The sequence below is a fragment of the Papio anubis genome, chromosome 4, assembly GCF_008728515.1.
Source record: "Papio anubis isolate 15944 chromosome 4, Panubis1.0, whole genome shotgun sequence".
In the NCBI taxonomy this organism is placed as follows: Eukaryota; Metazoa; Chordata; class Mammalia; order Primates; family Cercopithecidae; genus Papio; species Papio anubis.
In genome coordinates this window covers 68,798,781-68,809,640 of record NC_044979.1, presented here as the reverse complement: position 1 = coordinate 68,809,640, position 10,860 = coordinate 68,798,781, and the positions used below count along the sequence as shown (strand labels likewise).

The following is a 10,860-nucleotide window of genomic DNA, read 5'->3' as shown; positions in this document are numbered from 1 at the left end:
AAACATGATACAGTATTTTAATGTCTGTAGTGATTAATTTTGTGTCTTGCAAAGGAGTATATCCTGAGGACTGAACACAGTCCAGAAGCTCACCGATTGGCAGAAGTTTAGCAAATCCATCTTGTTGACTGTATTATAGCTGAGAGGAAGCTGTAGTGGATTTGCTATGTAATGTTCCTCTTCAACATTGGTCTACACTGGGCCTCAATATTCTTTTTAAAAAAATTTATCAGAAGCATTTTCTCATTTTGTTTTCAAAATACATCCCTGGGGAAGTCTATGAAAGCTTCTCTGATCTTTGAAAGAGACATAAAATTAGTAGGATTCAGCATGGAATTTGTAGCACAAAATCACCAGCTACCCAGAAACCAATTTCATGGAGTGATATGTTAATTGATATTTCTAAACTCTAATTTCAAACTTTTAAATGCTAACAAACATTAATAATCTTCTTCCTCTGTCAGCAACAGAAATATTGTGAAATATTTTGGGTGACCACCTACAAGTTAATGTTTCTTTTCCAGGTAGGATAACTCTTTGGTAATATTCTATAAAAGTCAAATCCAGTATTGTTTTTGCTTAGTATAAGCACTTCTTTTTCTTATAGAAAAAAGAACTAAACGATTTAAGATGAACTATTTGTCTAATTTGTCTTACTATTTTTCAAAGGTATATACATTAAATATCTTTTTTATTTTGTTTACTTTTTAAATTAATGCACAGTATTTTACACATTTATGCGATAGACATGATATTTTGTTACATATGTAGAATGTGTAATTATCCAGTGAGGTATTTGAAGTATCCATCACATTGAGTATTTGCCATTTGCATGTGTTGGGAACAATTTGAATTCTCTTCTCACTACTTTGAAATATATAATATGTTATTGCTCTATGCCGCTTTTGAATGGCAGAGATTATACCTTTATGTAACAATATGTTAGTACTCATTAACATACTTTTTTTCATCTCCCATACCCTCCACTTCCTTTGAATCTATGGTGTAAATAGGGTAGTGCACTTTGGTTTTGATGCTACATGAGTGTAGAAGTATAGACTCTGTATACTCTCTTTGACTGTAAATAGCATCAGTAGAATCTGAGGTTTCCTCAGTTGCTTAGGGTGCAATTATTAGTGGAGGCTATGGTACAGTTTTGCTAGATACTGAGATGCCAGGAAGACCAGGCTTCAGACCTTAGTGATGGCACCAGTGGACTGAGCTTGCCTGTTCGTGGGCCCTAGAATGGCTTAGGTAACACTAGTGTTTGAGGGTCCAGGTGGGCTGATTCTTGGGACTCCAGGTGGCTTACTCAGATCCCAGTATGGCAGGTGTGGGCTGGGAAGTGGGTGGGTTTTTGGGCCCTTGGGCATCCCATGTGGCATGGGCAGTGGCAGTGCCAGTGGCAAGACAACCCTCTGGTTCCTGAGTTGTGCAGGCTGGTGTTGGCAGTGGCTGCAATGGGCTGAGTGGCCGAGTCTCCAGGCCTGCATGTGCTGTGTGCAGGTAGGTCCCAGCTGTGGTGGTAGTGGCTGGGTGAGTAGGCCCATGGGAGGACTGTTCCAGTGCCAGCAATGGTGTACTGATCTGAGTGAGTGTGGCCCCCTAGACTGTGTGCTTTGGCACAGTGGGAAGGGGTGAAGCTGTGCCAGGCAGGCTTGCCCTTAGCTTTCCTGATGATATATATAGGTACTAGCCATGATAGGCAGGGATGAGGCAATCCTCAGGCCACCAGTGGAATGCTAGGGTGGTGGACACCAGTGGCTGGGCTGTCAGGTGGGGAGCATGCATATCACTTATACTTCATTCCTGGGAGCACTCATGCTTCAGCCTGGATCTGGTAGCCTGCAGCTGTATGCACCTCAGCCCTGAAGTCAGCAGCCAGATCTTCTTTTGAGTCTCAATCTCAGCACTGCAGGGCTACAGAATAGTCCTCAGTCTGTTGGGGGTGGGACCCTAAATGGCACCTTTAGCCCTGGTGGCAGCCTTTACCTTGGTCACACTTCCACCATATGTACAGCAGCCCACAGTTGCTTATGCCTAGGTCCTGGGGGCAGCAGCTGTCATTTCTCTTGGCCTTTCACCCCAGCACTGCTGGGTTCCAAGACAGTGCTCAGCATACAGGACAGGGCTCTAGAATTGTGTTTCACTTGCACCTCAGTTCTAAAGACAGTATCCCAGACCTCTGTTGCACCTCTGTCCCTTGTGTGGTAGCCTGTGGTCACTCTTGCTTCAGCCCTTCGGGCCGCAGCTGATGCTTGTCTTACACCTCAGCTAACGCACCACTGGGCTCCAGGACAGTGTGCTATGTGTTAGGGCTGGAGTTCTAAAAGGGCACCTTGCTGTAGCTGCTAAGGTCTCAGGGAATGTGAGAGATCCAGCATGAGCTTCCTCCATCGGGCAGAGCTGTGGTTGTATGATCTCTCTGTAGCTCCCTATGTTAGCTTGAGGGCCGAGGAGAGTCAAGGGGCTCTCCCATGAGCAGGACTGCAGGAGTCCATGGTGGGAATGTGGACTGCTGAGGGTCTCTCACACTTTCCCCTTATCAGAGCACCTCTCTTGGCTCCCAGCAGATCCTGGCTGAGCAGGCTACCTCGCTTCCTTCTCCTTTCTTGCTTTAGATAATTGCCTATTGCTTATCTGTTAAATTCCAGTGTTCTCTCTTGGATGGTTTTTCCAAAGTGTGATTATCTACTTGCTATTTTGGTTTTTCTTTATGGAAGAAGTGAATACAAAATGTCACTAGTCTGCCATCTTGAAGCCTCTCCCTGAGAGTTAAATATTAACTTGTATTGAGAATATTTACTTGTATCTAGAAGCTGTACTTTTGATCGAATTAAAATTTTTTCCCCACAATATTGAGGGTATTAGCTATTAGAAGAACTTCATTGAAAAAATATTTTTAATTTATGCTAAGAAAAAAGCTTACTTTCTTTCCTGTTTATTAATGTATTTAACGTAACAATCAGAAGTTTGGGTCCTTTATTACTTCTTAGTCATAATGTGCTATGAACCCATTTGTAATTTTTGGGCTTTACGGTGAATCTGGATTCAAGTACTAAGATGGGGTTTTGTCATACTCCAGTTGGTAGTATATCTAAATTTAGAAGACTTGAATATTGACCTAGGAACTAGGTCTGATTTTTTTTTATGAGGATTCTTTTTATGATAGGAGGTAACTTTATACAACTGATAAGCTTTTGCATTTAGTTCTTTGCTTTCTAGATGACTACTGCTATGCTTTACCTTATTTTAAAGAGAATTTTCAGCTTGTATTGAATATAAAAATTAGAAGGTGATTGTTCCATTTAAAATGAGTATTTTTTCCCACAAAGGAATTATCCTGATCATTATCAAAGGAATAAGCATTCCTTGCTTCTACATTCAACAAAAATTTGTCTGATAAAATATAGAACTAGCTTAAAGTAGTCTTGTCACTTCCATCTCAGGGAAGACAGTCTTTGTCCTTTGAAAGACCTCCAGTGTGGTTTTACTGACTGTGCACATTTCAGCTGAATAGTCATCCTTTGTCAGGGGAGAAAGAATAATTGGATATTTTATCTTATGGGGTTTGATAATAATTCCTCTTGCTCAAGTATGTTGAATTCTGGGAAGAGAGAATTCAAATTAAACAACTTTGGAGTCTTCTGAAACGGAAGGAACAAATATCCTAACTTTTTCCCTAGTACTTATGCCTAGGGACATGAGACAGTGTCCATCCCATGTCCCTGACAAAGGCCCAGGGGCAGAGAGAGTAGCCATGAGTTTCCAGAAATAAAATCCTTTTGAAGAAAAGAATATCTATGTTGGCAATTTAGGATCACATGGGTTCAGTAGGAAGACTGATTTCAATCATTATGCTTAAAATTTACAACTTACCTTTTAAAAATATTCGGATCATAGCAATCAATATTTTAAAGTAAATTCTAAATGGCCATTGAGCTAGGTTTACAGTGTCTAAAATAGCTAACACAGTGCCCAAGCATATGTAAATACTAAAAGTTTTATCTTTCTATATGAAGTAATAAAGGCAAATTATAAAATCAAGACTATTAGACACTATGAAGAGGTAAACTCCCCTATTGCTGTGGCAAGTTGTATTGATGGTGTGCAGACAAACTAGGTGATAAAGACTCTCTCCTTAACCTACCTTTAGTCAGACTCCTCTGAACTTTCTTCTTAACTAGGCCTTATAGGGTGTCCATTTTCATCTCTGCATTGCCCAGTTCTAGCAAGAATGTTGCTAAGTCATTTTAGCCATAATTGCCTATCCTCAATATCTGATCAACTTCCTCATTCCCCACACTTAATATCTTATCACCCAGGCCTACCTTCAGCAACAATCTTGTCAAGTAGGTTTAGCCAAAAAATACCCCTGGCCTGTGATATTTTCTCATAGTAATTTTCTGTCCACTGATCCTCAGCCTGCTCCTTGACTGTAAAGCCCCACTTATCTTTGCTGTGTTTGGAATGGAGCCTAGTTCTTTGCTAAGGTCTCCCTCACCCCATTGCAGTTGTTTCTGAATGCAGCCGTTAACTACTCTCCAGCTCTTGTTTCCTCTGACACAGGTAACCTTGAGAATAACTCAATACATGTTTGTCAAATATCATTTCATTGTGTCTTTAATCCATAGAATTAAGTATTGTTAGTAAGCCAGTTTGAATCCTGCCGTACCACGTTGTACTTACAGGGCTGTATTTGCTTTTGATAATGGTCGTGGACCATGCATTAAGTATTAGGAAAGGAAGAAATATGAAGTTGAGAAAGAATATAAGATAATTTAGTTCCTTGAATAAACACCATTTGGAAATTGGTAAATAAACCATTAGTTATTGCTTAAATCAAGTCATGACAAAGCATAGCAGTTTGGATGTGTTTCCTATCCATCTGCTTCCTGATAGCTGGGTTTGACTCAGATCAAAGGCTTGGCTGGCCTAATAGCTGCCTCTGCCTTAGTACAGAACAAAAAATCCAAGGGAGGTCAGTAAGGGTCAGGAATTGTCCTAGCTCAAAACTCTGGGTAAAGAGATGTTCAAGAATCCTTCTCTTTCCATGTCTGATTATAGATCAGGATGTACAATGAAAGAGCAATGAAAATTCTCAGTACGCAATAGTGATTGGCAAGTTAGCAGAGTTCAAAATCCAACTGTAGAATATTCTTGCCAAACGATATTTCCACTGGCCGTCATTATTAGGCCTTGATTCTTGGAGGTGGTCTGGTGGAATCAGAGGAGCAAAGGCCTTGGAGCAGAGACCTGTGGTCCCTCATACCAACTCTGTTGCCCATTAACCAGAATATAATGCATATAATGTACTCCTCTGTGCTTCAGTTTTCTCATCTGCAGACAGTGTACTATGTGAAAGGTGCCCAGAACAGGGCCCTTTTATACACTCAGCAGATGTAATTGAGCACTTAACTAATGTGCCACACGTGAAGCTAGGCACTGTGATACTGTAGTGGAGCTTAGAGTCTGGCTGGAAATAGGAAAAAAAAAAGTAAAGGTGCAAATATCACAATCATTAATTTTTAATAGCTATACATTAAAAGAAAAACACAAGGTCTTAGATAAATGGCAACTATAAAGCCCTATATCAGGTAGGACGATTAGATTAGTCATCCTTTAAGTCGAGACCTAACAGATTAGAAACAGCTTTTCCCCTTTAACCTCTGTCTTTGGCCCCTTAAAAAATTGGTATCCTTTACCAGGAAAACATAATCTTCAAGGCCTGAGAGCATGTCAAAAAGTGAGGGTGTTAGGGTCAGATTAGGTGTGACACTGAAGGTTATGAAATGAGTTTGGGTTTTTATGAAAATTAGGTGGAGAATGAATTGACACATGGTTAGCATCAAATATATGGTAACTATTATTATTGTTATTAATATTATTATTCCAATCCAACTTTTTTGTGTTCTCAGTCATGTTTTACAGAAGAAAAAGAGGAAAATAAGTACATTGTAGGCAACACACACACACACACACACACACACGAATGAAATTTCATCAAATAGCAATAGTCCCATTAATGTTTTTGGCAACAATTTAGTTAGCTGTTTTCTTCAATTAAAACTCAAACTGGTATGTAACAAAATAATGCCTCCATAGAGGTTATTTAAATTTTATTACACAGTTACCAGCCTTTCATCTACTTCTTTAAGATAAAGGCGCCTTTTTAAAATGTTGCTTACATCTACTTAGGGAAATGCAATGGTTATTGAAGTTGAAGTACAATTAGGTCAATCTCTCTATAGATAATACATATAACTAAAAGTCTCCAGGCCTAAAGCAAAAAAATACATATATTCATAATGTGAAAATTATCAAAATTAGGTCTAGAGATTAAGGTAAGAACATGTGAAACATTCAATGGAATGGTCAGGATATTAGAAAAAGTAGATGTGTGTATATATGTATACACACATACAAACATATACACTTATACATATATACGCATATATGTGATATGTATATGTAATATATGTATTATATATGTGTTATATGTATATAAGTATGCATATGTGTATGTATGTGTATGTATATGTATATATGTATGTATGTATGTAAACATTTCCAGTACACAGCCTAAGGAAGTTGCTAACACATCATTTTCCTGTGCAAATTTTTATTGGTTACATATATATATGTGGCTCTCAACCTTCAATACAGAGGTAGAAGAAATATTATGTTTCAAAAATTTAAGGGTAACTCCATTCCTTTTCTCTATTTCAATCAGTTGATTTTAGATGAAATGTGACAGAAATACTTTTATTTTAAACTCTTTGTGGGTTATCTGTAAAATTGGTTTGTTTTAGTGTGTGTGTTGGAGGGGACAAAGTGGGGAAAGGGAGGGGCAAGAGAGTGTACCAGGAAAGAACTGCAATGTAAATGAGGTAACGAGTCTTGTTAAATGTACATGTCCATACACAGCTCCCTAAGTAACAAGACCTTTCAAGCAACCTTCTAGAGGAGGACTGCAGGAATAATGAAAAACTTTGAATAGTTACAAAAAATCCCAGCAAGTAGTTTTGGCTTTCTGAAGGTTTGTGAGTTGCCCACATTGATTTCCGTGTATCAAACAATTAATAAGAAAAAAAAAATAGCAGGACATGGAGGACTACATAGTCAAGACAACAGGAAACTACATCCAAGGGTCTCGATCAGTGCCCCAGGATTAGAAAATTTCCTAAAGACTTCAACTCAAAAAAGACATTGTTATTTTTCTTTTTAAGATCCATTTAAGGCTGATGTATTATAAAATTTTGCCTTTTCTGAATTGTTTCATTCTCAAGGACCTGACTTTGTGATCAGGGTCATATAATGGAAATCTGCAAAACTTGGCATCATGCTGCTGTGAGAATATAAAAAAAAAAATGCTTTACTGTAGCAATCTATCAGGAAAATTTATTCACATTTGATTCTCCTGTAGTGGGTAGGGACCTTGGGAATTTAAGTGTGACTCTTTTGTTAATCACTAGTGTCTCCTTGGCTTTGTTTCTTTAGTCCACTCTTAATGGGTTGTTGATGAGGAGTCCCTAGGCAAAATACAGACTGAGCCAGAATATGCTTCTGACATGTAGCATTTTCAAATGAAGGATCACTTTCAGCAAAGGTTCCTAAATGGAAAACTGCAGTGATGAAGTTGCAGACAGTGACCTTTCTAAAACCCAAATCTGATTATGTTATTTCCCTACTTAAAAGTTATTGGGAGGTCCTCATTGTACTTTGAATGATGTCCAGATTCCTTAATATAGTTTATAAGGCTTTGCATGCCCTATGCTTCTTTTCCAACTCATCACTTACCATTCAATCCTAGAGCTCTCTCTCTCAGAAACAACAACCGTGCTGCTCTTCTTGTACACATTGGCCTCACCCCTCCAAGCTACTGCATGTTCGTTATCCAGAGTCCTCCTTTTCCCTTCTTCATGCCTGGATCAGCCCTACCTTTGTCCCGGATACAGGTCACATGTTTCTTCCTACGTGATGCTTTCCTTGATTCTCCAGGGTGAATAGGCATGTTTCCTATTTGCTTTAAGGCCTGGTATTTTCCACATCCCAACATTTTTCACATTGCATTGCACATAGCTCTTTATTGCTCTGTGACCTGTTAACTCTAATGGGGTGGGGAATTCTGTCTCTTTCATTCACTTTGGTATCACTATGTGTAGCACAGATTAGTGCCCTGTAAATGTTGCTTGAATGAGTGAATACATAAATGAAATGATCCATCCTTGTGAAATTCTACCAAGTTTAAAAATTATATAGTTGTGCTTGCCTTGGTAGCACATATACTAAAACTGGAATGATACAGAAAAGATTAGCATGGCCCCTGAACAAGGATGACATTCAAATTCATGAAGATTCCATTTTTTAAATAAATTCTGGAGCTCTATTGTATAGCATGGTAACTATAATTAGCATTAATGTATTAATTATATACTTGAAAACTGGTAACAGAGTAGATATTAAGTGGTCTCACTGCAAAAAATTGATAAGTATGAGAGAAAATGAATATATTAATTCACTTATTTTAAGCATTTCACAATGTATACATAAATCAAAATATCACTTTGTATATGTAAATATATACAATCCTCATTTGTCAATTATACCTCTGTAAAGCTGGGGGGGAGGGGAAGGAAAAAACAAATAACAAGGCAAAAATATAAATGTATGTAATACACACAAACTTAAAGTATAGGATAATCCGTTAATTGTTTTCTTTATTTCCTTTTCCTAACATTTTTAACCTCAGCTTATCTATCAACAACTTGCTGTTTGTCATTCAGAGACATAGTTTAGAATGTCGTAATTTTAATTTGTACAATTTTCCTTCTGAGTATGAATTCTTGTTAGTCAATAGATGTGTCTTTCTTGGCTTTACCAAATTTCTTGAAAGGATGTCATTTGCAAGCTTCATTTTTCTCAGCTGTGTGACTTTTACTGCCTAACATCCATCAAAAGACTTTCTTAATATTTAACATGAGATTCTCTTCGACAACTCTAAAGACCTGTTCTCAGTCCTGATCCAACTCCATCTGTGTATTCTGGAACAAACAAATCCTGTATTTACTTGAAGGACCAAATAATGATAGCACAAACTCCCACTGCCCTGGTTGTCAGAAAATCATCAACTTCAATGTGTTTACAATTATTTATGGGTGTCCTCAAAGGATTATCTATCTAGGTATGAATTTGGAAAACCAAGATTTACCACTTTGCCTCCTACCTGCTTTTCTGCTCTTGTTCTGTTTCTTATTCATCTCACTGAAGACTCGGGGTAGCTTCCTTACTCTCCCTGTTTGCACTGACAAAGCCAATGTTCATTCCAAGGTGCTTATTCCAGATGCTCCCAAACATCCAGTTCTCAGACTGTGGAAGTTCTGCTGAGTTTCAGCAGAAGTAGATGGCACAGGCAAAAACGACCTTTTCTCCAATGTTACACCTTTTTTTTTTTTTTTTCTTTTCTTTTTGAGACGGAGTCTCACTCTGTCGCCCAGGCTGGAGTGCAGTGGCGCCATCTTGATCTCCACTCACTGCAAGCTCGGCCTCCCAGGTTCAAGCGATTCTCCTGCCTCAGCCTCCCCAGTAGCTGGGATTATAGGTGGGTGACACCATGCCCAGGTGATTTTTTGTATTTTTAGTAGAAACAGCGTTTCACCACGTTAGCCACGATGGTCTCTTATCTCCTGATCTCATGATCTGCCTTCCTCTGCCTTCCAAAGTGTTGGGATTACAGGCATGAGCCCCCGCGCCTGGCCATGTTACACCATTTTTATCACTTGGCTCTGTATGCGGAGTTGACAAAATCTCTCTGGAAAGCTCCTCTCAGCTTCCAGGATTCATTCTTTGCCCAGCATGTCACCTTGCATAGTCCGTCCTAGCAAATACTTTTGCCATCACTCTCAGAAATCACTGTCTTCTAAACATGGGAAAACTATGTGTAAACAATTTTATGTAATCCATCGAACCTCTATCCACTATCCCTTCTGCAGTCCCCAATCAACCAAATTTTGTTTTCTTTTTTCTAAGTGAAATAACAAACCCTACTATGCACAGTAATGTGTGTAATCACATGATATATGAAGGGGAAAGGGCGAGGGAGATATGTTTTGCAGCAACTATCCAGGTTTGTTGGTTTTTTTTTTTTTTCATTCACACCTGTTGGAGACTAATAGAGTAGTATAGGGATTTTCAAAGTGAACTGCAATTATATTAGCCATGATAAAAATTCAATATATATAGTCAAATGTCATTATTTATGGATTATGTTACCTACTAGCTAAATTTAAAAAATAAAAAAAACTTTTATATTAGGTTCTGGGGTACATGTGAAGGTTTGTTATATAGGTAAATTGCATATCACAGAGGTTTGGTGTACAGATTATTTCACCACCCAGGTAACAAGCATAGTACCTGATTGGTAGTATTTCCATCCTTTCCCTCTTCCCTCCGTCCACCCTCAAGTAGGACCTGGGTCTATTATTCCCTTCTTTGTTTTAATATGTACTCAACGTTTAGTTCCCACTTATAAGTAAGGACATGCAGTATTTGGTTTCTGTTCATGTTAGCTCACTTAGGATAATGGTCTCTAGCCCTATCCATGTTGTTGCAAAGGACATGATCTCATTCCCTTCTTTTTTTGAGACAGAGTCTTGCTCTGTTGCCCAGACTGGAGTGCAGTGGTGTGATCTCAGCTCACTGCAAGCTCCGCCTCCCAGGTTCACACCATTCTCCTGCCTTAGCCTCCTGAGTAGCTGGGACTACAGGTACCTGCCACCACTCACAGATAATTTTTTGTATTTTTTCTTTTTAGTAGAGATGAGGTTTCACCGTGTTGGCCAGGATGGTCTTGATCTCCTG

The 10,860-nt window shown here is 38.7% G+C and overlaps 1 non-coding gene across 1 annotated transcript; it reads left to right on the top strand.

Annotated features, from left to right (window-relative positions):
- Nucleotides 1-8,264: 8,264 nt before the first annotated feature.
- On the top strand, nt 8,265-8,371 carry LOC116274690. The gene has a single exon (XR_004183474.1). It is a non-coding gene; the product is annotated as a U6 spliceosomal RNA (small nuclear RNA).
- The last annotated feature ends 2,489 nt before the right edge of the window (nt 8,372-10,860 follow it).